This window comes from Pristis pectinata, chromosome 2 (genome assembly GCF_009764475.1).
Source record: "Pristis pectinata isolate sPriPec2 chromosome 2, sPriPec2.1.pri, whole genome shotgun sequence".
NCBI classification, from domain to species: Eukaryota; Metazoa; Chordata; class Chondrichthyes; order Rhinopristiformes; family Pristidae; genus Pristis; species Pristis pectinata.
This window is the reverse complement of record NC_067406.1, coordinates 31,131,764-31,159,557: the sequence shown is the minus strand read 5'-3', so window position 1 is coordinate 31,159,557 and position 27,794 is coordinate 31,131,764. Positions and strand designations below refer to the sequence as shown.

Genomic DNA, 27,794 nt, shown 5'->3' with positions numbered 1-27,794 from the left:
ACTAAATTACTGTAGTTTAAAGCTTACTTTACTTTCTTACAGCTGCAACTCTCTATTGAAGTGTATGAAGCTGCTGAATTTTCACCCGATCATTGCCCAACTTCCCAATTTAACTGCTGCCAAGCTGCAAGAAATTGGTGCCATCTCAAAAGCTGGAGCCTTTTTGGAGCTGCCAAAAAGTTCAGGACTTCTGCATCATGTGAATGGCCTTCAGCATGATTTGAGTTGACAATCTGGCCTCCCCTCCAGAAAAAGTTGAGCAGTTTAGTATTTACTTTTTGTATTGTTCATTCATATGGAAAAAGGTCAGAAGTAAGTTTCATGACATCAAGAAAGTCATATGAACTTTACAAGGAATGTTTCACACCATTCAGCAGAGGCATTCTGCTGCTTTGCATATGAAACCAGAGTTCTGTGTTCAACCAAATGAAGCATTTTTTAAAGGAGTTTTGATGTATTTAAGGACATTAGCCCAGCAGTAATATTAAAGGGGAGCTTAACATTTATAATTGTGCAAATATCAGCAATATGAACAATGTAGGGAAATAATTAGACAAGCAATTGGCTAGCATCCATTAAGCCCCATATAAGTAGTGTATCAGATTCTCTGGACCAGCTACATAAATAATGTGGCTAGAAAAACAGATCACATCTTGTGCCAAGCAACTTACCTCCTGACATCACAAAGCTTTTCCACGATCAACAAGGCACAAGTAAATAATGGAATACCTCCACTTGCCTGGATGAGTGCAGCTCCAACAGCTCTCAAGAAACTCAACCTCATTCAGGACAAAGCAGCCCACCTGATTGGCTCCCCATTCACACCCTTAACTATTATTTCCTTCACCGCCATCTTCAAAATACATTGCAGTTAGTCGCCCAGGCTCCTCTAGGCTCCTCTAAAAACACCCCCAAAACCACAACCTGAACCATCAAGAAGAACAAGAGTAGTATGCATGGAAACATGACCTCAGGTTCCCTCCAAGTAGAACACCATTCTTAACTGAAAATATATTGCTGGCCTTTCATCATCATTGGGTTTAAATCCTGGAACCCCCTCACCAACAACATAAGTTCAAGAGGCAGCTCACATCACCTTATCAGGGGCAATTATGGATGTTTAATAAATGCTGGCCTTGACAGTGAAGCCCAGATCCTGGAAAAAAGAATACATGAAAAAAAATCCACCTTCTTCTCCTGCTGACATCACTTTTAAGACCAGGACTGGAAATATCTCAGCAACACGCTATCTTTAAAGCTCACTTACAGTCACTGATTGAAATCATTCTAGTTGTACAGGGCTGTACTTGGGCATCTAAATGCCATAATTCAGTGGGAACCAATCCAGGAAAGGTCATTTGCATTAAGGGAACAATGAACAAAAGAGATGAAGGCCTGAAAATAATTGTCTAATACTTGCAACCCATCACCAGGTGCAAAGTCATGCATTTTGGATGGTCAGATAAGGGTAGGACATACACAGTAAGTGGTAGGACCCAAAGGAGTATGAATGAACAGAGGGCCTTTGGGGTACAAGTCCAAAGATCCCTGAAAGTGCCAGCCCAGGTAGATGGGGTGGTGAAGAAAGCATATGGGCTGCTTGCTTTCATCAGCCATGGCACAGAATATAAGAGTTGGAATACCATGTTACAACTTCATAAACAATTGGTTATACCTCAACTGGAGTATTATGTGCACTTCTGGTTACCACACTATAGGAAGGATATGATAGCACGGGGGTGGGTGTCATTTTTTTGGGCAGTGCATTCCAGATGCCACCATACCCTGTGTGAAAAAAAATCGAGCTCAGATCCCTTTGAAACCTGCTACCCCTCACCTTGTACCTTTGCTCTCTTGTTTTAGACACCCCCACTATGGGAAAAAGATTCTGAATATCAACCTTATCTATGGCTCTTATATACCTCTATCAGGTCTCAGTTTCCTTTGCTCCATGCAAAACAAACTCAACCTATCCTCGCCATAACTAAACTCCTCCAATCCATTCAACATCCTGATAAATCCCCTCCAGTGCAATCACATCTTTCTCATAGTGTGGAAACTAGAACTGCGCAGTAGCTGGTTTTGTTTCCCCTGGAGCAGAGATGGCTGAGGGGTGACGTGATAGGGGTATATAAAATTATGAGGGGGATAGATAGGGAAGAGAGTAAGAATGTTTTTCCCATGGTAGGGGTATCAAAAACAAGAGGGTATATGTATACAGTGAGAGAGGTAAGAGGTTTAGAGGAGGTCTAAGTGGGAGCTTTTTTCATACAGGGAGTGGTTGGAATCTGGAATGCATTGCTCAAAGAGATGGTGGAGGCAGGTATCTTACAACATTTAAGAAGCATCCAGACAAGCATTTGAATCACCAAGCCATAGAAGGCTACGGACCAAATGTGGTAAAGTGGGATTAGTGTAGATAGGTACAATGGTCACAAAGGGCCTATTTCTGAGCTGTACAATCCTGTAACTCTTTGACTCTAACTCATTGAAATTACCAATTTCTTAAGGAGCTGAGCAAAGTGGATGCAGAGTTGTTGTATCCCTTGGCTGGGTTCTCTAGAACCAGGAGTTACAGTCTCAAAATAAGGAGATGACAATTCAAGACCGAGGTGGGGACAGATTTCTTCAGTCAGAGTATAGTGAATCTTTGGAATTCTCCACTAAAGAGAAGACGGAGATATTTCGATATTAGGGCAATCAAGGGATGTGGTATTAGTGTAGGAAAGTAGTGCTGAGGTTAAAGGTCAGCCATGATCTGAATAAATGGCCTACTCCTGTTTCTATTTCTTTTCTTCTTATTTTCTTATTTGAGACAGAAGCAGAGTGTGTTGGCAACATTCTCTGCCATTCATGTGGCAACATAATAGTACTGATGAAATTATTTGGCTCCTACAACAAGACTGTGTACCAATGAGATATATTAGTGCTTCACGTGCTTCACAGAGGAGAGTAACATTCAAGAAAAAAAATTGCAGGGATAACATAGGGTGTGGTAGGTTTACACAGAGAAAAAGAGCAGCGTCATTATGATTAATCGTGAAGCAATACTGGATGTAGGTCGCAGGTAATACCAAGACTGAAAGCCCTACCAAGAAAACATAATGTGCCAGTATCTTAATTGCAGATCATTTAAGTTGTATGATATCAAAGTCATATACCAGTGAATAATAACAATACATCATAAAATATTTCTTTTTATTTTAGAAGTGCCGTGTTAGTGCAAGTCATTAGTGCTGACGTCTGAAATAATTGCCCAACATTATGGCAGGAATAGTAGCAGCCTTACTATTCTCTGACTAATCAATTGAAATGATTCCATTTTCTGCATTACAAACTAACTAAAATCAAGGAGAGATTGAGGAGCATTGTCATGTTTTTGCCAAAAGTATTTTCTTACCCTGTAGTATGAGGAAAAACGAATATGTATATGTTGTCAGGATTTAAAAGTTTGAATTCCAAAATCCTTGGATCACAATAGAAATTACAGATCAGAAATAGTGAGGTCAATAAGACAAAGTGTAGAATTCAGCTGCTAGGAAACTAACATGGTAGTTTTGTCACCTGGAAGCTGAATGTTGCAAAACATATCTTAAGTCATGTTCTTAAATGAACAAAAATATTTATTTATGATTTCCTGATTTTCCACCAGTTTTAAATTTCATCCCTGACTTCTTCATCATTAAAAAACAATGAAGTCTTCCTTATTCAAATCTCTGCTTCTTTTGAATTACAGACACATCTGGGAATTATCATGGAGTCCCAGAAGCGCTGTACAGAAGGAAGACACTGGACCGTCATTAACAATAAACAATCTGCTGGAGGAACTCAGCGGGTTGAGCAGCATCTGTGGGAGAAAAGGAATTGCCAACATTTCGGGTCAAAACCCTGCATCGGGTCCTGACCTTGAATAGTCAGCTGTGCAGTGGGAATAGAACTGAGGGAGCAGGTTATGGACAGTTTGGAGCAAGAGAGGAAATGGAGAAAAACGTAGTGGGAGATGTGAGTTCTGGGGTAGGGAAGCAGATTGTGCAGAGCCTCATCCATAACCTGACAATCTTGGGGAAATGGGTGGCTAATGGCAAATGTTCAGATTAGGAGAGAGACTTCAGTTAAGAAAAGGTTATGTTTGCTGTCCAGCTTAATCTTGGGAGCATAAGCAGTTTGGGCAGGCAGAAATAGGATCTGATTATGTTTTGTATGGGATGGCCTGATCTGGCCATCTTTATTCATGTGTATGTTCTTTGGACTTAAGGGAATGGAGGTATGGGGTTACCAAGATGAACAGTCAGGATGAGAGAAAAAACAGCTTTACTCAAGACCTGGAAGTCGAAATGGAGCTAAAAGTTGTGGTTAAACAGATGGATCATGCAAGCATGATATGGGATTAGAGGACCAAAGGCTAGACACTGTTGGGATGCTGAAAGTGCAGTAATTTGAAATGGGAAGGAGTTCTTTTTCTGGGACAGATTCTATAGCAAGTTATGTTAATGGAGGAAAAGTGGATGCAATGGAAGAGTAATAGAAGGAAGTTGTGATTGATGTACCAGGAGTTGTAAGGTTATGCTGATGACAGTAGAGTGGGCCTGAATCCGGAATGGTGAATATAAAAGGAGAGAGAAATGAAGGAAGGATGGATCCAGTGAATCCAACAGAGAGCAAACAGGAAGAATTGAAATGGAGTTAGAATCACCAAGGATGAGACATCATCCAGAACACAGGCTGAGGAAGAAATGCAGTGAAGATACCTCAGTGAGAAAATTTAATGGTTTATGTGTGATGGCAGGGGAATGGGTGCAGAGGCTGTGAAAGAATACCATTTTTAGTGAGACGTGAGCAAGTTAATGCTCAGTGGAGGAGACAGAGCCTGAAGGTAAGACAACAGAGTGAGCTGTGATTTGGTCCAAACTGCCAAAATGATACCTGAGCAGGACAGGTGGTGGAAGGTAAAGCCAAAAAAAGCTTCAATTCTGGAGAATGTATCAGCATACCCCAGTTACAGCTCTGATCTGACCATTATGCCAATGGCATCATCCACATCACAAGAGGCTGAAACAAAAACAAATAAAAAGTCTGGAAATATTCAACAGGTTAGGCAATATCCACAAGAAAATGATGGCTGGCAAGGGGTTTCTTCACAAGTGAATCAACATTTTGGAGAGAACTGAGGAGGAGGGTGGTAATAGCTGACCCACTGGGAGAATCCAGAGGGTGAACAACAAAGGGTCGGGATGAATAGAAAGGAGATTGGCAAGAGTGGCTCTTAGCCCACTGCTTGTATCAGCAGGCCAGTAGGATGTAGTACATGTCCACTAATCATATGAAGGCAGCACTCAGTCAGCTGTTCAATGGATGTCAAGAGAATTGTCGGCTTAAGTAACAGAGAGTTAAGCAAGGCAGTTGGAAAGTGGAAGTGCACAGGAGTGTTGAGGTAGGAATTTTGATGGCAGAATTGTCACCTGGAGAAAAAGGAAATGAAGAATTGTAGAATGTAAAAAATGCTGCATTGGTTGTGTGATAGTGGTAGAGTTGACAGAATGGTGGAGAGGTGAGAAATACGCTTTGGCCCAGATGTGTGAAATTCTGGTCTGGAAACCAGACTGCACGAAAAGCTGAAAAACCAGTTGGTCAATATGTCGTTAGCAAGGGAGTGGCTTTAATTGGGTTAACATCAATTGAAAAAATTAAGCAATTTAGAAAAAGAAATTGCCAAGTATCCTATTACAGTGTCTAATTCCCACTGGGACATATGCTTTTGCACACAACATGTCAAGGCAGGTCTGAAATCACTTATCATCCCCAATGATTGAATAATCTCTGTGTGCATTATCAAAGGTTGCATGTACACATGGCCTAGTTGGCAAATGACTGTTGGTACTTATAAAAGCATTGCTGAACAAATCACACTTTGATCAAGCCTCTGAAGCTGTCCACCTACATTTGCTTCACCTTCCTGATCCATTTAAGTAATGAGTCAGCAGGCTGTGGGTTCCAGAACTTGTTCACCAAATATAGGCTGACACGCTAGTACACCACAGAAGAGAGTGAGGCTACACTGACATACGTGTCATCTTTCAGATGAAATTTCTGATGAAATCGTGTCGCAGGTAGAAATGCACCATTTGAAGTAAGATTTTTATATAATCTTAAAAATTAAATTTCTCTTTCTCCATTTACTCCCTCTTTTGGCCTCATTTGCTAAGTGCTAAGCCCAACTCGTCTGTGCCAACCAACGTGCCTACCTGGGCTAGCCCCATTTGCCTGTGTTTGGCCAATATCCCTCTAAACCTTTCCTATTCAAGCACCTGTCCAAATGTCTTTTAAAAAGATTGTAATTTTACCACCCGCTGCTACTTCCTCTGGCAGCTCATTCCACATACCCACCACTCTGTGTGAAAAAGTTGCCCCTCAGGTCCCCATTAAATTCTTGCCCTCTCACCTTAAATCTATGCCCTCTAGTTTTGGACTCCCCTAGCCTGGGACAAAGACTGTGACCATTCACCTTATCCACAGCCCTCATGATTTTATAAACCTCTCCAAGGTCACCACTCAGCCTCCCACACTCCAGGGATAAAAGCCTCAGTCTATCCAGCCTCTCCTTATAACTCAGGTCCTTCAATCCTGCTAACATTCCTATGAATCTTTTCTGCACCCTGTGAGTGTGTGTGTGTGTGTGTTTGTGTGTGTGTGTGTGTTTGTGTATACACCGATTCATAGAACATAGAACACTACAGCACAGTACAGGCCCTTCGGCCCACAATGTTGTGCCGACATTTTATCCTGCTCTAAGAGGTACCTAACCCTTCCCTCCCACATAGCCCCCTATTTCTCTATCATTCATGTATCTATCTAAGAGTCTCTTAAATGTCCCTAATGTATCTGCCCCACAACCTCTGCTAGCAGTGCACTCCACGCACCCACCACTCTCTGTGTAAAAAATGTACCGCTGACATCCCCCTTATACCTTCCTCCAATCACCTAAAAATTATGTCTCTCATGTTAGCTATTGTCGCACTGGGAAAAAGTCTCTGTCTACTCGATCTATGCCTCTTATCATCTTGTACACCTCTGTCAAGTCACCTCTCATCCTCCTTCTCTCCAAAGAGAAAAGCCCTAGCTTGCTCAACCTATCCTCATAAGACATGCTCTCCAATCCAGGCAACATCCTGGTAAATCTCCCCTGCACCCTCTCTAAAGCTTCCAAGTCCTTCCTATAATGAGGCGACCAGAACTAAACACAATACTCCAAGTGTAGTCTGACCAGAGTTCTATAGAGCTGCAACATCACCTCGCGGCTCTTGAACTCAATACCCCGACTAATGAAGGCCAACACTCTATACGCCTTCTTAACAACCCTATTGACCTGCATGGCAACCTTGAGGGATCTATGGATGTGGACCCCAAGATCCCTCTGTTCCTCCACACTGCTAAGAGTCCTGCCATTAACCTTGTATTCTGCCTTCGAATTCGATCTCTTGAAGTGTATGACTTCACACTTATCCAGGTTGAACTCCATCTGCCACTTCTCAGCCCAGCTCTTCATTCTATCAATATCCTGTTGTAATCTACAGCAGCCTTCTACACTATCCACAACACCACCAACCTTTGTATCATCTGCAAACTTACTAACCCCCCCTTCCACATCCTCATCCAAGTCATTTATAAAAATCACAAAGAGCAGGGGTCCCAGAACAGATCCCTGCGGAACACCACTGGTCACCGACCTCCAGGCAGAATACGCTCCATCCACCACCACCCTCTGTCTTCTATGGGTGAGCCAATTTGATGTTCAGAACACATCCTGTGATGTTGAAGTATGTTGAAGTGATTTTGTTCCCATTCGATCTGTGTGCATGTCCTCTCTGGGTTCTTTCAGAGTGCTCCAGTCGTAAAATCAGACGGTTTGCAGACAACACAAAAATCCATGGAATTGTGGATCATGGGAAAGGTTGTCAAAGGATATAGCAGGACATAGATCAAATGGAAATTTGAGTGGAGAAATGGAGTTTGATCCAGACAAGTGTGAGGTGATGCATATTGGGAAGTCAAATGCAAAAGAGGAATGTACACAGTAAATGGCAAGACCCTTAGGAGCATTGATGTATAGAGGGATCTTAGGGTCCTTAAAGATTTTTTGTTACTGTCTCAGACAGGTAAGGCATCTTATATTTGGCAGTAGGCAAACTGTTAAATTCATGGAAACTGGGGATGATGGAAATTTTGTTTTATAAAATCTAATTGTATTGCTTTCAGCCTTCAGTTGTCAAGGCCTTAAAAGTTCCTGTTTAAATCTCCCCCTCTCCATTTCTTTAAAATGCTCCTTAAAACCTCTCTCTTTGTCAATACTTTGATCATCTAATATCTTCTTAATTAGCTCACTGTCAAATTAGATTAAATAAATTTGTTCATACATTTTACAGTGTTAAAGGTGCAAGATATTGCTATTGTTGAGTAGAGAAGCTCTACCTTTCATGTGTTATGAAGGCATCTATAACAGGTTTAAGCATATCCCTGGAAGATCCCATTTTCACCAATATAATATTCAAATAAAATCCTGGATTGAGAACTATTTGGCTTGATATTGGATCACCCAAGTAACATTATCACCATAAAATCATACAGGATAAACTGTACTCAGTTAATGGCTGCTGTATGATAATTACTGGATCACATGTTTAAAGTTCTCATGCAATACCTGGAGATCATATTGCTTCAGAGGAAGCATTTATATTCTGACACATCATCCGCATACATGGTCTTTTAACTTCAGTCACACACATGACATCCAAGAAAGCAAACTGCTTGATAATATTTCATTTATCTTTTAAATATAGCAGGAGATAACGTTCTAACATTCTTCTTGCAGAATATATGGCTCAGTGAATTTCTCAATGTTATTTTCCAAAGGCATTGCCAAGAAAGGTAATCAAATACTACCTGAAGTCCACATAAAGGTGATCTGATGTTAATACAATAAGCATTTGACAACCACATAAGAAATGCAACAATGAGTTGCCGAAAGTGAAGCCCATCAGTTAACTCCTCTTGAAAGTACTTGGCATTTCTGACTCTTGATCTCTACATATTATTCCCCTAATTGTCACCAGTCCTATTGCAAGGCTCTCTCTTCCATAATAGTATCAGCACTAATCAACCTTGCAACCCTCACATGTTCCATTTTTAAGTTTCCATGCCTAAAAATATAAAACTTGGTTTGTGGAGTGAGTTCAGTGAAATTAAAAAAGTACATTGTTTGGAAGATCTTATTCCATAGGAATTTATTCTGGCCAACGTTAAATCAAATTCTTTTTTTTGAAGAGCTCCCTCTGTTTAGCTGTTCTTTAACTCAAGATCAGTTTTGACCAGTTTGTTGTTTTCAACCAGCCAGGTCTTGCATTTGACACATTGGTCTTTGCAATCCTAAAGTTCTAAACCATGCAGACCACAGTTCAGATCTTAGATGTTGAAAGCATATCTAGCATTACAGATCTTGTTGTTTCTCAATGATGATCTGATGACCTGCCTAAACTTTTTGCCTTGCTGCCCTCCAGGGTATTTAATATGTATACCATTGATTATTTTAACAATTAGCATCAATTTATCCTTTAGTAGTTTTCAAACTCATTTGAGTCTCCCTTCTCGGAGGCAGAAAATGTGAACTTGAAGACCAAGTAGGAGGCACAAAGCACAGGTGTAAATTAGACTTGCTGCTTCATAGTTTCAGCAGCCTGGGTTCACTCCTGACCCTGGGTGCTGTTTGTGTGAAATTTACATGTGCTCCCCATGACCATGACCTCCCACGTCCCTAAGATGTGCTGGTGGGATAACTGGCTGCTGTAAATCGCTCAGGTTGTAGTTAAGTGGCAAAATAATCCAAAAAGGGAGTTGACGGGCCTATGAGAGAGAATAGGTTGCAGGGAAGTAAGAGAGGAAATGGACCGATGAGATTGTTCTACTAGATTCAGTAGGCTAAATGGCCTCCTTCTGTGTTGTAATAAGTAAAAAGTATTAAAGTTGTGAGATCAGAAATTATGAAAAATCAACAAGGGGAGTGGGTGTTGAGGTCAAAGAAAGAAGTGTTAAAGAGTTGGGGTTTTCGGGTAACAATCAACATCATTTCAAAACAAGTTCATTTCAACCATAATAATTGAAATTTATTTTTTATATCATATCAAGTCATCTGCTATTTCCTCACCTGCTTCATTATTATATTCCTTTAACTTTTCATATGCAGTAAATGTTATAAAAGCACGATGGTAATGGACTTGTTTATCAGCAGCCTGGCCTCAGAAGGGTTCTTTATCTGATGAAATCTTACTTGCACCAGTTCAGCAGAGCTCAGAGTTCAGACTTTCAAACATTTGAAACTCATTCAACAGAACTTCACCCCTGAATATAAAGACCTTGATTAATCTCTGTAAATATTTACAGAGGACCATTTGAGTTTCAGATTTCCAAGCAGTTTAATCACTTTATTTTATTGCAATTATATCTGCCCACTCCCACACACAAGGAAATCTTGTCAAATGGCACTCAGGTCAGTCCTACAGCGTGGAATTTGCTTCCGTCACTGGGAAACAAAAGAATGAATCATTACTTTCAAAAAGCTGCAAATATACCGGCTTTGGGTCATATCACTTAAACTTCATCTTTTGCTCAACCATTATCAACCCACATTCACTTTTAATAGTTGAATATCCCACTGAGACTCTGGTCAGACTCAGAGACAACCACTGACAAATTGTTGGAGGACCTCAGTGAGGACCAGCAGCACCCATGGAGGTAAAGGAATTGTCAATATTTTGGGTCAAGACCCTGCATCAGGACTGAGAGTGGAGTGGGAAGGTAACTGGTAAAAGAGGAGAGGCTGAGGGTGAGACAGTGGCTGGTAGGTAATAAGTGGACCAAGGAGGGGTAAGGAATGATGGGCTTATGGAGCCAGGTGGGGGAGATGGAGGGGTGGAGCTGGGAGACAGAGGCAGGTGGGCGATAGGCAGAAGCAAGCAGGGGAAAAAGAAAAAAAGAGTGGGGGGTGGCAATTGGAGACAAGTCCCCACTCATCACCCTCCAGCTTCTCTCCCCATCTTCAGCCTTCCCTCTGGCCCTTCCCCACCTGGCTCCATCTGCCCATCATTCCTCACCCCTCCGTGGTCTACCTATCACCCACAAGACCCTGTCTCACCCCTGTCACGAACCAGCAACAAAAGAAACACACTGAGCATGATTCAGTGTTAAAAACTATTTTATTAATTACTACTTATGATAATACGTAAAATAAAAGTAAAAATGTTAGTATGTTAGAATTCAAAAATGTTAAACCTTGAACGTTAACCCCAAAACTAAACTCTTCGTGTGTGTGTGTGGCTAAGTCCAAAACTCCCAGTTCCGGAATGGTTCTTAAAGTTCAGTTCCGCAAGCCATAAGGTGAAACATGAGCAAGGGCTTCTTCAACAACCACCGTTGTCTGAAGATAAGATGTAGATGTAGAAAAACAGAGAGAGAGTACATACGAAATCCAAATGTTCCACGATGGAACCCAAACGACATTTCAGTGTTTACTCGGTAGTGACTTCCTCACCCCGAAAAGCATCCGAATTGTGGTCGTCCACACACAAATACCTGTTTCCTTCTACAGGTCAGCAACAAAGTGAACTCCACCGGATTACTTCCAACTTCCATACATGGGTTTCAGTGGCAAACACAGTTATTGTTTCTCATCCATCGATAGAGAAAACAAGCAGGCTGGTGTCTCTCTCCCTTCTCTCTCTCTCTCCTTCTTCTTCTTCTTCTGACTTCTTCAACAACGTCATTACGTCCTTTATCTTCTATTGACGTAAGCATGCCCCACACACACATACACACACACTCTCTATCTTAAAGGGACTTTCACTGAGTCCGTAACACCCCCTTCCATCAACAGTTTCTTTCCCTCCACAGATTGTGCTCAACCCACTGATTTCCTCCACCTGTTTGTTTTTACTTCAGTCTTTTGCTTCACTCTTTGCATCTGCAGGCTTTTGTGTCTCCGCTAACTTAGGTATGTGTTCTTGGTCGTTGTGTATTCTGCCCTAACATTAATCACTATTGCTTTTGAGGCAGGCACAGTGAGGTGGGAAAGCATTGGCACTGCTATTAACACAGGCTACCCAAGAATATAGTATTCTTAAAATAAATACCACAACTGTAAGCAGACATTAATCAAATACACTGCTGTCATTGCTATATATCAGCATGGTCATTTGACATGGCTCCTAGCTGGTGCTTGCAAAGGAAAACTTTTAACACCTTCTCCAGTGAGTCTACCTGCTAAAATAGAAGTGAGAAATGTTCACAAAATACAAAGCATGGCCTAAAGTAGGAATCCAAACAAGTTCAACATAACAATGGAATCCAGTGCAGCATGCAATTTTTTAATGCTCTAATTGCTTCTTTTAGTGATTTGTGCATCAGTACACCAGATTCTTCTGTTATTCTACTGCATACATACATATATAAATGCATATTATACATTTCCTCATGGCATCGAAGGAGACTATTTGGCCCATTAAGTGTATGCTGGCTCTCAGAGTAATCCATTCAGTCTCATTCTCCCACTTATTTTCTTCTCATGTGCCCTTCAATTCTCCCCCGATTCTCCTTCACTATTTCAGGTGCAACCCGTCTCTCTTGTACTATTCACTCATACCCCAGAAAAGATCCCAATGATCCAAGAACTGGACCTTCACCTACACTGGAGGTGATTTACAGTAACAAGTTAGCCTTCCAACCTACACAGCTTTGGGATGTGGGAGAAACTGGAGCACTTGGGAGGATGTGCAAACTCCACACAGATAGCACCAGATATCAGGTTTATCTGTTGCGCCACTGTGTTGCCCAACAATTTTGTAGATACTTATAATCCATAAGTAGTCCAATAAGGTGTGGCCTCATTTATTTTCTCATCAAAATGGATTATTCCACATTAAAATATTATCTCACATTATCTATCCATCCAATCTAGAAGGGATTACATTGTGTGCAATTTTTGCAGTAGATTAAATTAGAAGAAGTGCAAGTAGTCATGCAAGTGGTCATGTCTGTCTTTTTGTGGAGCATATGGAACACTTCTTGTTTCAGACCTACCCTGCCCCTCATGTTTTTTTCAATATATTGATGGCTGTATTGGAGCTGTTTCCTGCCCCTGTGCAGAACACAAAAGTTTAATCACCTTTGCTGCCAATTTCCACCTTACTGTCACTTTCACATGTTCCATCACTGACTCTTTCCTTCCCTTTCTCAACTTCTCCATCTCCTTCACTATCTCCTTCCAATAATCACAGAAAAGAAGGAGAAGGCAGGTGAATTAATCAAGTATTTTGCATTCAAAAGTGAATTGTAAGGGTAGAAGTAGAAAGGTAGCTCATATGAATGTGTGGCTGAGGAGATGGTGGAGGGAGCAGGGATTCAAGTTCTTGGATCATTGGGATCTCTTCTGGGGTAGGGGTGACTTGTATAAGAGATATGGGTTGCACCTGAACTGGAGGCGGACCAATATCGTGGCTGGGAGATTTGTTAGTGCTGCTCAGGAGGAGTAGAGTGGCAGGGGGTGGGGCCCTGAGCAATAGAGTGGCTGATGAGAAATCAGGTGATAATACTGTTGCCACTAAGAGCAAATTTAGTCATCGGGATAGATGGGAGCATAATAAAGAAAAGGGAAGACCATTGGTTTAAACTGCATTTATTTCAATGCAAGAGGCTTGACAGATAAAGCGGATGAACTCAGGGTGTGGATTGGCTCTGGGGACTGAGATATCATGGCCATAACAGAAACATGGCTGAGAGAGGGGCAGGACTGGCAGCTCAATGTTCCAGGATACAGATGTTACAGGTGTGAATGAGGTGCAGGTAAGAGAGGAGGGGGATTTACCTTCTTGATGAAAGAGGACATAACAATGGTCCTCAGAGAGGATATTCTTGGGGGAATCATCCAGTGAGGCCACATGGGTAGAACTTAGAAATAGAAAGGGGATGGTCCCTCTGATGGGATTGTATTATAGGCCCTCCAATAGTCAATGGGAATTGGAAGTGCAAATATGTAGAGAGATTGCAGCTAGTTGTAAACATAATGGAGTAGTATTAGTGGAAGATTTTAACTTCCCTAATATTGACTGGGCCAACCATAGTGTGAAAGGCTTGGACGGAGTGGAATTTGTGAAATGTGTCCAAGAAAGCTTCCTTGATCAATATATAGAGGGACCTACAGTACTAGAGAGGGTGCAATACTGGACCTTCTCCTGGGGAATGAGGCAGGGCAAGTGGTGGAAGTTTCTGTCAGCGAGCACTTTGGGTTCTATTAGCCTTAAAATTGTTACGGAAAAGGTTGGTTCATACGTTAAGGTCCTGAACTGGGGCACAGCAAATTTTGGACCCATTAGGCGGGATCTTGCAGTGGTTGACTGGGTGAGATTGTTTTCAGGGAAAGGACCGTCTGTAGAGTGGGAGGACTTTAAAAGTGTGATGTCGAGAGTTCAGGGCCTGCATGTTCCTGTTAGGGTGAAGGGCAATTCTGGCAGGTTTGGAGAACCCTGGTTGACAAAAGATATTGAGTCTCTGGTTAAGAAAAAGAGGGAGGCATACACTGTGCTTAAGCAATTGGGAATTAGTGAATCTTTTGATGGCTACAAGAAATGTAAGAGTACATTTAAGAGAGAAGTTAGGAGGCCAAAAAGAGGATATGAGAAGGATCTAGCAGGTGAGGTGGAGCAAAATTCCAAGTGGTTCCATGGGTATATTAAGAATAAAAGGGTGGCTAGGGAGAGAATAAGTCCCCCAAAAGATCAACATGGCCATCTGTGTGTGGAACCAAAGGAAATGGGTGAGATTTTTAATGAATATTTCTCTTTAGTTTTTACTGTGGAGAAAACGATGGAAATTAAGGAAATGGGGGAAATGAGTGGTGATGTCTTGGACAAGATATGAATTTGCGGGGAAGAGGTATTGCAGGCCTGACCTGGTGCATTCTCAGACCTTGTGGGAAGCTACAGAAGAAATTGTGGAGGCCCTTGCAGAGATTTTTAATTCATGTCTGGGCACAGGTGAGGTTCTGGAGGACCAGAAAGTGGCTAATGTGGTACTATTGTTTAAAAAAGGGTAGCAAAAACAAGCCAGAAAACTATAGGCCTGTGAGTCTGACATCAGTGGTGGGTAAATTGCTGGAGGGAATGCTGAGGGACAGGATCTACCAACATTGGAAGAGACAGGGTCTAATTCGGGACAGTCAGCACAACTTTGTGCGTGGAAAGTCGTGTCTGATAAATCTCTTGGAGTTCCTTGAGGTGGTAACCAAGAGGGTAGATGCGGGTAGGGCAGGGGATGTTGTCTGTATGGACTTTAGCAAGGCCTTCGACAAGGTTCCTCATGGTAGGCAAGTTAGATCACATGGGATCCAGGGGGAGATAGTGGATTGGTTTCATAATTGGCTCAGTGGTAGGAAGCAGAGGGTGATGGTCGAGGATTGTTTCTCAGACTGGAGGCCTGTGTCTAGTGGTGTGCCACAGGGCTCGGTGCTGGGACTTTTGTTGTTTGTAATTTGTATAAGTGATTTGGATGTGAATGTACAAGGCATGGTTAGTAAGTTTGCAGATGATACTAAATTAGGTGGTGTTGTAGATATTATAGAAGGTTATGAAAAATTACAGGGGGATCTTGATCAGCTTGGTATGTGGGCTGAGGACTGGCAAATGATTTTCAATCCAGATAAATGTGAGCTATTGCATTTTGGGAGATCAAACCAGGGTAGGACTTATACAGTGAATGATAGGGCCCTAGGAAGTGTGATGGAACAGAGGGACCCAGTGCAAGTGAATAGTTTGTTGAAAGTAGCGTCAGAGGTAGATAGGGTGGTGAAGAAGGCACTTGGCATACTGGCCTTCATCGGTCAGGGCATTGAGTATAGGAGTTGGAAAGTTATGATGCAGTTCTCAGACATTGATAACGCCACACTTGGAGTATTGTGTACAGTTTTGGTTACCTTATTATAGGAAAGATGTTATTAAACTAGAAAGAGTGCAGAAAAGATTTACCAGGATGTTGCCTGGACTTGGGGGCCTGAGACAAGGAGAGGGTGCGTAGGTGAGGACTTTATTCCCTGGAATATAGGAAATTGAGGGGTGACCAGATATAGGTATATAAGATCCTGGGGGGTATTGTCCTTTTTCCCAGGGAGAGGCGAGAGATTTAAAAGGGACATCAGGGGCAGCAAAGGGTGGTGCGTATTTGGAATGAGCTGCCAGAAATAGTGGTTGAGGCAGGCACATTAGCAACACTTAAAAGCCATCTTATTAAGTACATGGGTAGGAGAGGTTCAGAGGGTTATGGCCAAATGTGGGCAGATGGGACTAGTTCGCTGGGCAACACAGTCGGCATGGACGAGTTAGGCCAAAGGGCCTGTTTCCACGCTGTATAACTCCATGACTCAATAAACAAACTGCTGGAGGAACTCAATGGGTAAAGCAGCATCTGTGAAGTCAAAAGGATAGTTGGAGTTTCGGAATGAGACCCTGCATCAGGACTGGTCATGACGGGTAGTGAGAAAATTGGTGGAGTTGCAGGCTGATACATTTCCAGATCTTGATGGGCTTCATCTCAGGTTTTAAAAGAACTGACTCATGAATAGTTGATGTATTGGTTTTATTTTCCAATGTTCGCTGGATTTAAGAAAGGTTCTAACAGATTGGAAAATAGCAAATATAACTCCTTTATTCAAAATGGGAGGAAGGCAGTAGAAAACTACAAACTGGTTAGCTTAACATTTACAAGAAATTTCAGAAACTCTTATTAAAGACATTGTAGCAGGGCACTTGGAAAAATCCAAGGCAACAGGCAAAATCAGTATCGTTTTGTGATAGAGATATCAAATGAGTGACCAACTTATTGGAGCTCTTCGAAGAAGTAGCATGAGCTGTGGATAAAGAAGAACCAGTGGATTTACAATACTTCGATTTCCAGAAGGTATATGATAAAGTGCCACATCAAAGATTATGGCAGAAATGATGCAGGAGGTAAAATGTTGGCATGAATAATAGATGGGTAACCAGAATACAGAATAGGTAATGTGTAATGAGTGGTGTGCCACAGGCATCGGTTCTGAGGCTACAACTTTTATAATTTGCGTAATTAACTTGGAGGAAATGAAAAATGGATTGGTTGCAAAATTTGAAGATGACATAAATATAGGTCAGAAAGCAAATTGTGAAGAGAGCATTTGAAGACTACAGAGGGATATAGATCAGTTAAGTGAGTGGAGAAAAATCTGGCAAATGGAGTATAATGTGGGAAGATGTGAAATTATCTATTTTGAGATGCAGTGAGATGTTATGTCCTTGTGCATCGTTAACAAAAGGCTAGTGTGCAGGTGAAGCAGATAATTAGGAAGTCTAACAGAATTTCATCGTTTATTGCTTGAAGAATTGAATGCAAAAGTAGAGAAGTAATGCTTCAATTATTTAAGGCATTGGTGAAACTACATCTGGAGTTCTGTGTACCAATACTGGTTTTGTTATTTAAAGAAGTTGGTAAATGTGTTGGAAGCAATTCAGGAAAGGTTAACTCGACAAATAGCTGAAATGGCAGATTGTGCTTTATGGAAAGGTTAGACTTGCGAGGCTTGAATTCGCTGGAAACATAACAGAATGCAAAAGCTGGAATCTGGAGCAAGAAACAAACTGCTGGAAGAACTCAACAGGTCAAGCAGTATCTGTGAAGGTAAAGGGATGATCACTTTTTGGGTTGAAACCTTGCATCAGGACTGAGACTGAGAGGGAAGATGGCCAGTATATAGAAGTGAGAGGAAGGGGTAAGACAGAGGCTGGTAGGTGATAAGGTGGAACCAGACAAGAGCAGAGGGGAGATAAAGCAAGTGGAACCAGGTGGAAGGGGGAGGGGAATAGGAAAGGTGAACCTAGCGAGAAGAAACTCATTTGGATAGGTATGTGCGTGATAGTCTGATGGAAACAGATTAGGGACCCACTGAGTCCTTCTAGCAGCTTATTTTTCACTTGTATGCACTGAAGTTTAGAAGCATGAGAAATGGCTTGATAGAAAGGGGTCTTGACAGGGTGAGTGGAGATTTTCTTGTGGGAGAATCCAGAACTGGGAGTCACCATTGAAAACAAGGACACTTTCATTTAGAATAGAGATGAGGTGAGAATTTTTTCTCTCAGGGTTCAATGTCCTTGGGAAGGGCCATGGAAGCAGAGTCTTTGAATATTTTTAAGGCAGAATTAGACACATTTCCAATAGAGATGGGGTTGATGGGCTATTGGGCTTGGTGGGAATCAGGTCAGCCATGATATTCTTAAATGATAGAGCAGGCTTTCATCCTTTACTGCAATTGGTGTTTCAGAAGAAGATTTCCTTTCTTTCTTTGAGGCATCAAAGATTGCAGACTTTAACAGTTCTTGAATCCAAATACTCCTGGAGATATTTCATTCCCTTCCCATTCACCAACCTCATCTCTTCAACCATTCTTACCTTTTGGAGACACAAGAAACTACAAATGGTGGAAATTGGAGCAACAAACAAACTGCTGGAGGAACTCAATGGTCAGGCAACATCTGTGGAAGGAAATAGTTAACGTTTCAGGTTGAGACCCAACATTCTTACCTTTCACGTGTTTTCATCATAGTTTCCAATCTTCTCCTCTCTGATCCTGAGCAGAAGCCTTAGCTTCATCCTCAGCTTCATTCTCCCCCATCACAATCTCAACAAAATCTGAGCCCAACATGATCATGAGTGCCTCAACTGCCCATTTCTTTGGCCAGGAGACTTCACACAAAATTAAGCAACTTTTCTCCTACCATCAGAATTTCCAATCCACAGAGGGCCCTCACTCTGGCTCCTTACCCTCTCCAAATCATCACAAACTGCTGATGTGACATTGACTGTCTCATTTTGTGTTTGCTCACTCTAAGCTGCTCTGCTCTCAGTGGGTCGCAGTCCGCTCACTAAGGACCAACCCGAAAACTTCAAATCAACCTCCCAACAAGGGTGATGTCATTGTTGTTTGGTGAATGAGACTCTATCTCACAGAAATGGAATGCTTGTTCTCTGACATCTTCTCTTACCTCCTCCTTGATTATGAACTTACCACCAAACATGAGGCCACTGTCACCAGACTATCATTGACCTCATTTCCTTGGAAGAACTTCCCTCCTCTGCCTCCAGCCTCATAACCTTCCAACCCACACAGCCCATTTCTACCTCTTCTCCAAGATCCACAATCCAGACTCTATGGGCAGACCCAAAGTGTTCTTTTCCCACAGAACTTATTTCTTCCTGCCTTGACTTTATCTTTTCTCCCTCTGTTCACTCCCTTCCCACCTACATCTGTGACACCTCTGCCACTTTGACAGTTTCCAGTTTCTTGATCCCAACTGGATCATTTTCATGATGGATGTCCAATCCCTCTACACCTCCATCCCACATCAGGATACCTGCAGGCTCTCTACTTTTTTCTTGATCCGAAACCCATCCAATCCCCCTCCACCACCACCTTCCTTGTTACTTTGATAAGCTTCCTATTTAAATCCATTCACTTTTCCCAAATCAAAGGTATGGCTACTTGCTACATTTTGGGAATACATGGAAATTGCCACTGATTGGAAACTTAACTGCACCAGCCATATAAATATTGTGACTACAAGAGCAGGTCAGAATTCTGGAACTCCCCACCCAGTAGCAATCTGGGCTGACTTCACTGCAAAGACTGCAGCAATTCAAGAGGACAGTTTACAACCAGCTTCAGGAACAGTTAGGGATGCATAGTAAATGCGGGCCTTGCCAAGACATCAAGCATTCGAACAAATGTTCTCTCCCAAACCACAAAACTTCCCAAATATCTGGAATACATTGCACAACTGTTGACGCCAAAATCATTTCATATGCAGAATGGGAATATTTCAACAGTTCCGTCCCAAAGCAGCCTGTTAATTCATTTTTGTCCTTTGAGGGCCTCATCTGTTTGAAGTGTAGGAAATGCCAGTGAGGTTATTTGGAGATAGGGGGAAAGACCATAAGACCGTAAGACACAGGAGCAGAATCAGGCCATTTGGCCCATTGAATCTGCTCTGCCATTTAATCATGGCTCATTTATTTTTCCCGCTCAGCCCCATTCTCCTGCCTTCTCCCCATAACCTTTGACATGCTTACTAATCAAGAACTTATCAACCTCCGCTTTAAATACACCCAATGACTTGGCCACCACAGCCATTCGTGGCAATGAATTCCACAGATTCACCACCCACTGGCTGAAGAAATTGCTCCTCATCTCTGTTCTAAAGGAACGTCCTTTTGTTCTGAGGCTGTGCCCTCTGGTCCTACACTCTCCCACCACTGGAAACATCCTCTCTATGTCCATTCCATCCAGGCCTTTCAATATCCGGTAGGTTTCAATGAGATCTCCCCCTCATCGTTCTAAACTCCAGCGAGGTCCAGAGCCATCAAACAATCCTCATATTTAACCCTTTCGTCCCCAGCATCATGGAAGGGCCAGAGAAGTTGGAAAGGGCCAGAAGATGGGCAGTACTCCCGATAACATGACTGGGGCTAAATGCTACTGTTGCCATGCCTGACAAATCCATTAGGATTACAGTCTGTTGCCTCAGTATTATCAACAATATTTAAGACATTTACAAATCCTGTACACGTTTAAATATAGAAAGAGCCACAGGTAATAAAATCAGTATTAAAATTAACTTGCATAATAAATTCAACAAACCTGTCACCAAGGTTCAGTTTGAGCCAATCTCACATTTTTAATTGGCCTTTAACTGAGGAAGTCAATAAATCACAGAGAAATACCTTGATATAATTTGCTAAAGTCACAAAGGTTTAAAGAAGTGTTTCAGGAACTAACATCACTGTAGGAAACCAACATCAATTTTCCCCAGCACCAAGGCTCTAGTTACATTCATTCAGGCCACATCATTTGTTTGTCTGAACCAGATTTCCAACACTGACATTTTATTTCAAACTCTACTGATTCCTGGGAATGTCTGGCCCATGACCACTCAAAGTGGAGAATGAACATTTTAGAATGAATATTTTAAAAAGTCTTTCACAGAATGAGCTCTCAATAATGCTGTCAGAATAGTTTTGAGCAGGGCCATGGGACCTGTCACCTCAGGATCATTAGCAACTTGCAGACCACTCTGCTTTCTGGGATTGCCTCAGCCAAGTAGCGTGAAGCTTGGTTAGACCTCTGTGTGAAAAGTTAGTGTGATCATAGGGATCTTGCATGGGAGGCAGATGCTAGGCATATTTGGGACGTGGAGTGCTCCTCCTGCCATTTATGCTGGGCTTCTGTGTGCTCCTGAGGAATGGGAGTCATCAATGTTCTATCTCCATTTTGAGTGGTCAAAGGACAAGAACTCCCATGATTTGGCTGGGATGTTACACTTTTTCAAGCAAGCTTTAAGAAGATCCTTAAATTGTTTCCTCTGTCCACCTAGTAATCTTTTGCCATGATGGATATTGCAAAAGAGGTTCTGCTTCAGATGTGCAAACAGTGCGGCCTGTTTGTCAAAGTTGACTGAGAGTAGTAAGGGGCTCAGTGTGGGAATGTTGGCCTGGAAGAGGTTGCAAACATTTATTGTCAAGGAGTGGTGTTGTGCATTGGGACCCAGGTGACAGAGGACCTTTGACTTGCAGATGTTAAGTGCAAAGCCAATTCTCTTATTTGCTTCCGTGATCGACTTTGAATGTCACAAACACATTGTCTGCATATTGCAGTTCAATGAGTAAGGCTGGGGTGACCTTGATTCTGTTAGTGCATGCAATGTAAGTTAAACCATTTTCTATTTGTCCTGTACCTTAGCTCCATTCCAATGTGTAGCTTGTTAGAAACAAGATGCAGCATTGTAGTGTGAAAGATTGAAATGTATTGAGGTGATGCAGCCTCTCCTGACATCAGTTTGCAAAGAGGCTGGGTCTCTATTGCCCCGTTGTTTAAGACAGAGGCCAGCATGTCATCATGCAGCAGATGTACGATGCAGATGAATTTCTGCCAGCAGCTATATTTGAAAAGTTAAACCACAGTCCCTCTCAAATGACGGAGTGAAAGGCTTTTGTGAGGACAATAAAGGTCATATGTAGTGGTCAATGCTGTTCCTGCATTTCTCTTGGAGCTGATGTTCAGTGAAGGTCATGTCCATAATGCCTCTAGATAAATGGAGTTTACATTGTAATTTGGGAGTAGCTCAGTTCTTTGACCACCAGGCGAACCCAGTGGCAAACAGCAGGCAAACCCTAAGTGGTGAACACTATCAGATCTGACTCCTTTCTTGAAGACAATCAGAATTGTTGTGTCTCTGATGTCCCTTGGCATGTCCTCTTCTTCTTGAAGTGAGAGGTTGGGTGATGAATTTGTGGCTGAAATTCCTCCCAGCCTAGTCTTAGAACTGTAGCCGGGAAACTGTCAGCTCCCGAGGTCTTGTTATTTCTCAGTCGGCTCTTTACAACTTTTTGGCATTTATGGATAGTGGTGGGGCTGGATAGGATAATTTGCTGTGGAACAAAGTCAAGGACACTCATAATAATGAGAATTATGGTTAAGAAGTTATTCAACGTGTTTGTTCCTGTGGATGCTGCCTGTTTCTTTGTCCATGATAAGTTCCCTTCGTTCTTGATTTTATCTGGGTTGGGTCCATGGCAATTTGTGCTTGACTGTGCTGAGGAACCTCTGTCATAGTTATCAGTGGTTTGCTTGATCTCCTGCAGTTTTCCATCCACTGTTTGTCCTTCAGTCTATGGAATTACTGTTGGACCTCTGCCTTCTGATGTCTGTGGACCTTTTTTTTCCCTTGAATGATGGAACTTCAAATCCAAGAACACTCTTGCACTCATGGTTAATTAGTTCCCGAATGTTCTTGTCGTCATTGAAACAGTTTTGCATAGATTTGGATAGCAATGTTATCAGTGACACAAGCCAGAGTAAATTTTGTTTTTAATTTCAGAACTTGCACCTTGTGCTATGTCGAACTTCTTTCCTTTCCTTACAGAATCATCACCACACATCACGCCTTGTTGTTTTTCAGGGCATTGTTTATTAATTAGACTTTCAGATTCAGATATGTGGCTTAGCAACCTATTTATTCTTCTACCTTCAAGCCATATGCTGGATGAGTGATGTAATGTATCCTAAGTCCATAGAACCTAGTGCACCACCAAGTGATGCACTACACACAATAATATATTTATATCTAACAATACAGTTCCTTACTTAATTATATACGATATATTACTTTCATGGGCAGTCCCTCAGGGTTGTGGATGCCTTGCTTTTATTCTAGATTGGTGGATTCTATGGTGACTGATGTGGCTAGTATGGGAACTACAGACTCTTCCACAGATTGGGCAGGAGGTACCTAATGGGGCAGTGTTCGAGTTATCTGTGAGGTGGTGTGCTCCTTCCTCCATTTAGGAAAGAAATCTGTGTCTTCCCAGTGCATGAGTTTAAGGTTGTCAATGTCATCCCAAATACTCCTTCTCTGCTCTGAGCAGTCACAGGTCAGGGATTCCCAGTAGGGATTTTTTGAGCACATCCTTGCATCTTCTCTGTCCTCCTGGCAACTTCTTCCATGATGGTATTCAGAATAGAGTGTCAGTTTTGGGAGTCTGGTATTGGGCATGCAAACCATGTGGCCTGCCCAAGGTACCCAACTGCACGGAATTAGAAATATTAAAAAACGCCGGAAACATTTAGCAGGTCAGGAAGCACTTGTACAAAGAGAAACAGAGTTAACATTTCAGGTTGATGAACTTTGTTAGAAATGGGAGAAGTAGAATTAACATTTCAGGTTATTCTTCAGCAGAAATAAGATAAGAGATAAGATATCTTTATTAGTCACATGTACATTGAAACACACAGTGAAATGCACCTTTTGCGTAGAGTGTTCTGGGGGCAGCCCACTAGTGTTGCCGCGCTTCTGGTGCCAACATAGCATGCCCACAACTTCCTAACCTGTACGTCTTTGGAATGTGGGAGAAAACTGGAGCACCCGGAGGAAACCCACACAGACACGAGGAGAACGTACAAACTCCTTACTGACAGTGGCCCGAATTGAACTCGGGCTGCTGGCATTGTAAAACGTTACGCTAACCACTACACTACCGTGCCTGCCAAAGAATTCGTTCCTCCCTGGTGGGGAATTGAACCCCAGTCTCCTGCATGATAGGCGGGGATACTAACCACTATACTACTCATTTTAAGGAGGATCTTAAAGGAAGAGGGAGAAGTGGAGAAGTAGAGAGAATTAGAAAGGTAATTGCCTGGAAGGAAGTTGAAAGCTTGGCCGTTAATGAAGGAGTGATATAAATTAGGAATGCTCCAGAGACTAGAATGGGAGAGTTACAGAAATCTGGAGCTGTGTACAAAGGGTGTTGCAGAGGTGGCAGGAGGGTAGGAGGGGTGATGCTGAGACCTTGGAAAACCAGGATGAGAATTTTAAATCAAGGCATTGCCACACTGAGAGCCAATGTAAGTCACTGGGGTGAGAGGTGAGCAAATTTCAGTGCAAGATAGGATACAGACTCCTGAGCTATGGATGCATTCAAGATTGAGGATGATAATAGTTGGAGTACTATTCATTAGTGCAGTGATTAGTGTAATGCTATTACAGTGCCAGCGACCCAGGTTTGATTCCAGCTGCTGTCTGTAAGGAGTTTGTACGTTCTCCCCATGTGTCTGCATGGGTTTCCTCCAGGTGCTCTGGTTTCCTCCCACATTCCAAAGACGTATAGGTTAGGAAGTTGTGGGCATGCTATGTTAGTGCTGGAATGGTGGTGACACTTGTGGGCTGCCCTCAGCACATTCTCAGTAACGCAAAAAGATGCATTTCACTGTGTGTTTCAATGTACACGTGACTAAATAAATAAACATCTTATCTTGCCATTGGAAGAGTAGAGTTTGGAGATGGTGGAGGCACTGATGAAGACTTCAGCGAATGTTGTAAGGCAAAAGTGATGACAATGGGCATCGTGGATAAGAAAGTAACTTGCGTTGGGTTTGGAGAAAAAGTGGAACTGTAGATTCTGTCTGCAAAACAGTTCAGTTCTGCCTCAACTATCAGCCCAAGGAGAGGAAGTGAAGTCAGTTGCTGGGAAATGGAATTGTGGTTAAAATTGAAAACAATGATGCTGTGACTTTCCTATTATTTAATTGGGAGAAAGTTCCATTCAATCAATACTGGATATCAGACCAGCTTCCCAGGCAATTACCTTTCTAATCTTCTCTACTTTTCTACCTCTCTCTCCTCCTTTAAGATCCCCCTTAAAACCAGCCTCAGCCATAGTTTTTGGACACATGTCATTGTGACTCCTCATGTGACTCAATGCCAAATTTGATTTGATATCACTGCCATGAAGCGCTAGGGCTGATTCACTATAATAGAAGTGCTATGTAAATGCAACTTGTTGCTATTCATTTGCTAGCTTATTAGTTATTTCCAGCAAGGACTGTTGAACAGTGTCATGGACCACAAAAACAGGAAATCTAAAGAGGAGTCTTCAACTTGAAGTGTTAACGCTGCTTCTCCCAGTTCTGATGAAAGATGACCTGGCAGGGTTTTCTTGTCCCAAAAGGATATTACCAAGTTGTGGAATGTAGATGAGAAATAGGAGAGGGCCAAGCAGGGATCCTTGGTGGACTTCAGTGTAACGTCACAAAAGCAGGAAGAAAATGGGGAATAGGGTGAATAGCTTAACCTGGGCGTACTCCACCAGCCAGGTGGCATTTGTTGAAGATGCTGGAATTATGTTTTAATGCAGGAAGATCACCAGTTTTTTTCTTCTTTTACTTTCCGATCTCAAGGACTTGTGGAATTTCTTTCTACGAGGTGTCAAGCCCAATTTCAGCTCAACTGCCTGCTGCTGTCAAATGGCTTCCAGCCATTCATTGTTAATTCTAACATGTGGAAGAACATCCACAGGCAACTTGTGCTCACATTACTACATCTTAGCTGGAAACTGTTATCTTCCCAAGAGACAAGAAAAGGCAAATATTTGTCTGAATTTTGCCATTGCTGATTTTCCATAGTTTCCCTGGCAATTAGCATCCTCTCAGATTCTAGCCTCTGCCAACAACCCTTTCTTCATACAAACCAGCTGTCTTAAATTTATAAACAGGGGCCATTTGTTAGCTAGTAACAACACCTGATACCACCTTCTTTTCAAGCAAAACTGGGGAAAGGTCATATCATTGAAGAAAAACTAATTTTACACACACAACCAAATCTCAGCACTCCTTGTTATCTGAGTCTTTCCCCTGTAATTGTTTATGATTACCTGCAGGCAATTTAACTTTAAATACAAAAGGGTGCAGCTGTTCTCATCTTTTGCTTTTGATCCTATTCTTAAGAAAGAATTTCTGTTTAAAAGATTCTTATTTTTTAAAGCTTTACCACTTCAGCACTGCAACAAAGTGCACCAATTAATTCACAGTGTAACCCTAGAGCATTCAAATGAAGCCTTAGTAATTGGAGTACAGAAGGAACAAAGTGGTGATGTTTCTGTCTCCACCTGGAGTCATGTGACTTCAGTCCCATCCCAGCTTTAAAGAAGTAGGAAGTGCCTTTTTTTTTGTTTCGTTGGTTATGGAGGTGGCATAAATGTTTGTTTGTGCTGTGGTAGAGAGCAAAAGAAGGGGAGAAAAGTTGAAGGACTTGTTTGGCAAGCTGCTTACATTAATCAGCCATTATTCTGAAAGCTGTTTCTTCAGGTGGAGCTCAGAAACTGCATATTACAATCCTGAAAACTGGGAGAGGACATTTTAAGTTGTAGGGAGACAGTTAAGGTACTTAAATTGATTTTATAAACCTATTTTTTCAAGATATAAAAATTGTTTTATGTTTAACAAGCACACTTTTGACTTAGAACTTTGTTGTAAAGAATGTGAGAAAGAGTTGATTTGTTTGGTGGTGGCTTTTAAGATTTGAAGCAAGACTTGTTATTTACATGCTGTAAGGTACTGTGACAGTTTACATTATTTTCTTAAATAATGATATGGTTTAAAAAGTATTATCATCTGTACTTTGTTTTTTTACTGTTTTAAAATGTGCTTAAACGAGGTGACGACAGCAAGATTTTGTACATGTGCAGTGTCTTTAATATTAACTTGCTCAAAAATGCTTCACTGGATGTATATTGAACAGAATTTGGCATCAACCTGCATGAGGTATTAAGGAAGCCCACCAAAATTTTGCTCAGTTAGTTTTATGGAGTGTTTTAATTGAGGAAAGTGGAGGAGAAATGAGGTCGCAAGGGAAAAAAAAATCGAGTGTTTAGGGCTTTAAGTGCTGACAGCATGTCCACTGCAACAACACAAATTTGAGGATGTGAATGAGGTCAGAATTGGAGGAACACAGATTCTCAAATGGTTACAGAGCTGTGAGAGAATGGTGAAAGAGGTGTGAGGCTACAGAAGGACTTAAAAACAAAATTGAGACTTTCAAAATTCCAGGCTTTGCTTAAATGGGAATTAATGTAGTCAGCTAACACAGAAGTAATGGATGCAAATGACTTTGTGTGACTTAAGACAATGGTAGGATTTGGTATGAACAATGCGAGATTTAGTTTGTGATTAGGGGATGTGTTTTAATATGTACGTGAATCATTACAAGAACATTTGCAACTTGAGTACTGTGATTGCTAATGAGAATGTATAAGTATGAAATATGCAGTATGGATCAAAGGAAATTATTAACCTTTGGTAAATGTTTTATGTGAATGTGTGGCTCTTATTTTAATTGGGTTTACCAATT

General features: G+C 41.7%; 1 protein-coding gene across 3 annotated transcripts in view; it reads left to right on the top strand.

Annotated features, from left to right (window-relative positions):
* The first annotated feature begins 6,070 nt into the window (after positions 1 to 6,070).
* atp8b1 (ATPase phospholipid transporting 8B1) overlaps positions 6,071 to 27,794 on the top strand; it is a 150,414-nt gene continuing 128,690 nt past the window's right edge. Inside the window, exon 1 of one of the 3 annotated variants that reach the window (XM_052044231.1) lies at positions 6,071 to 6,127. The gene's annotated coding sequence lies outside the window, so the exon portion shown is untranslated. The other 2 variants (XM_052044204.1, XM_052044212.1) reach the window with 2 other exon arrangements.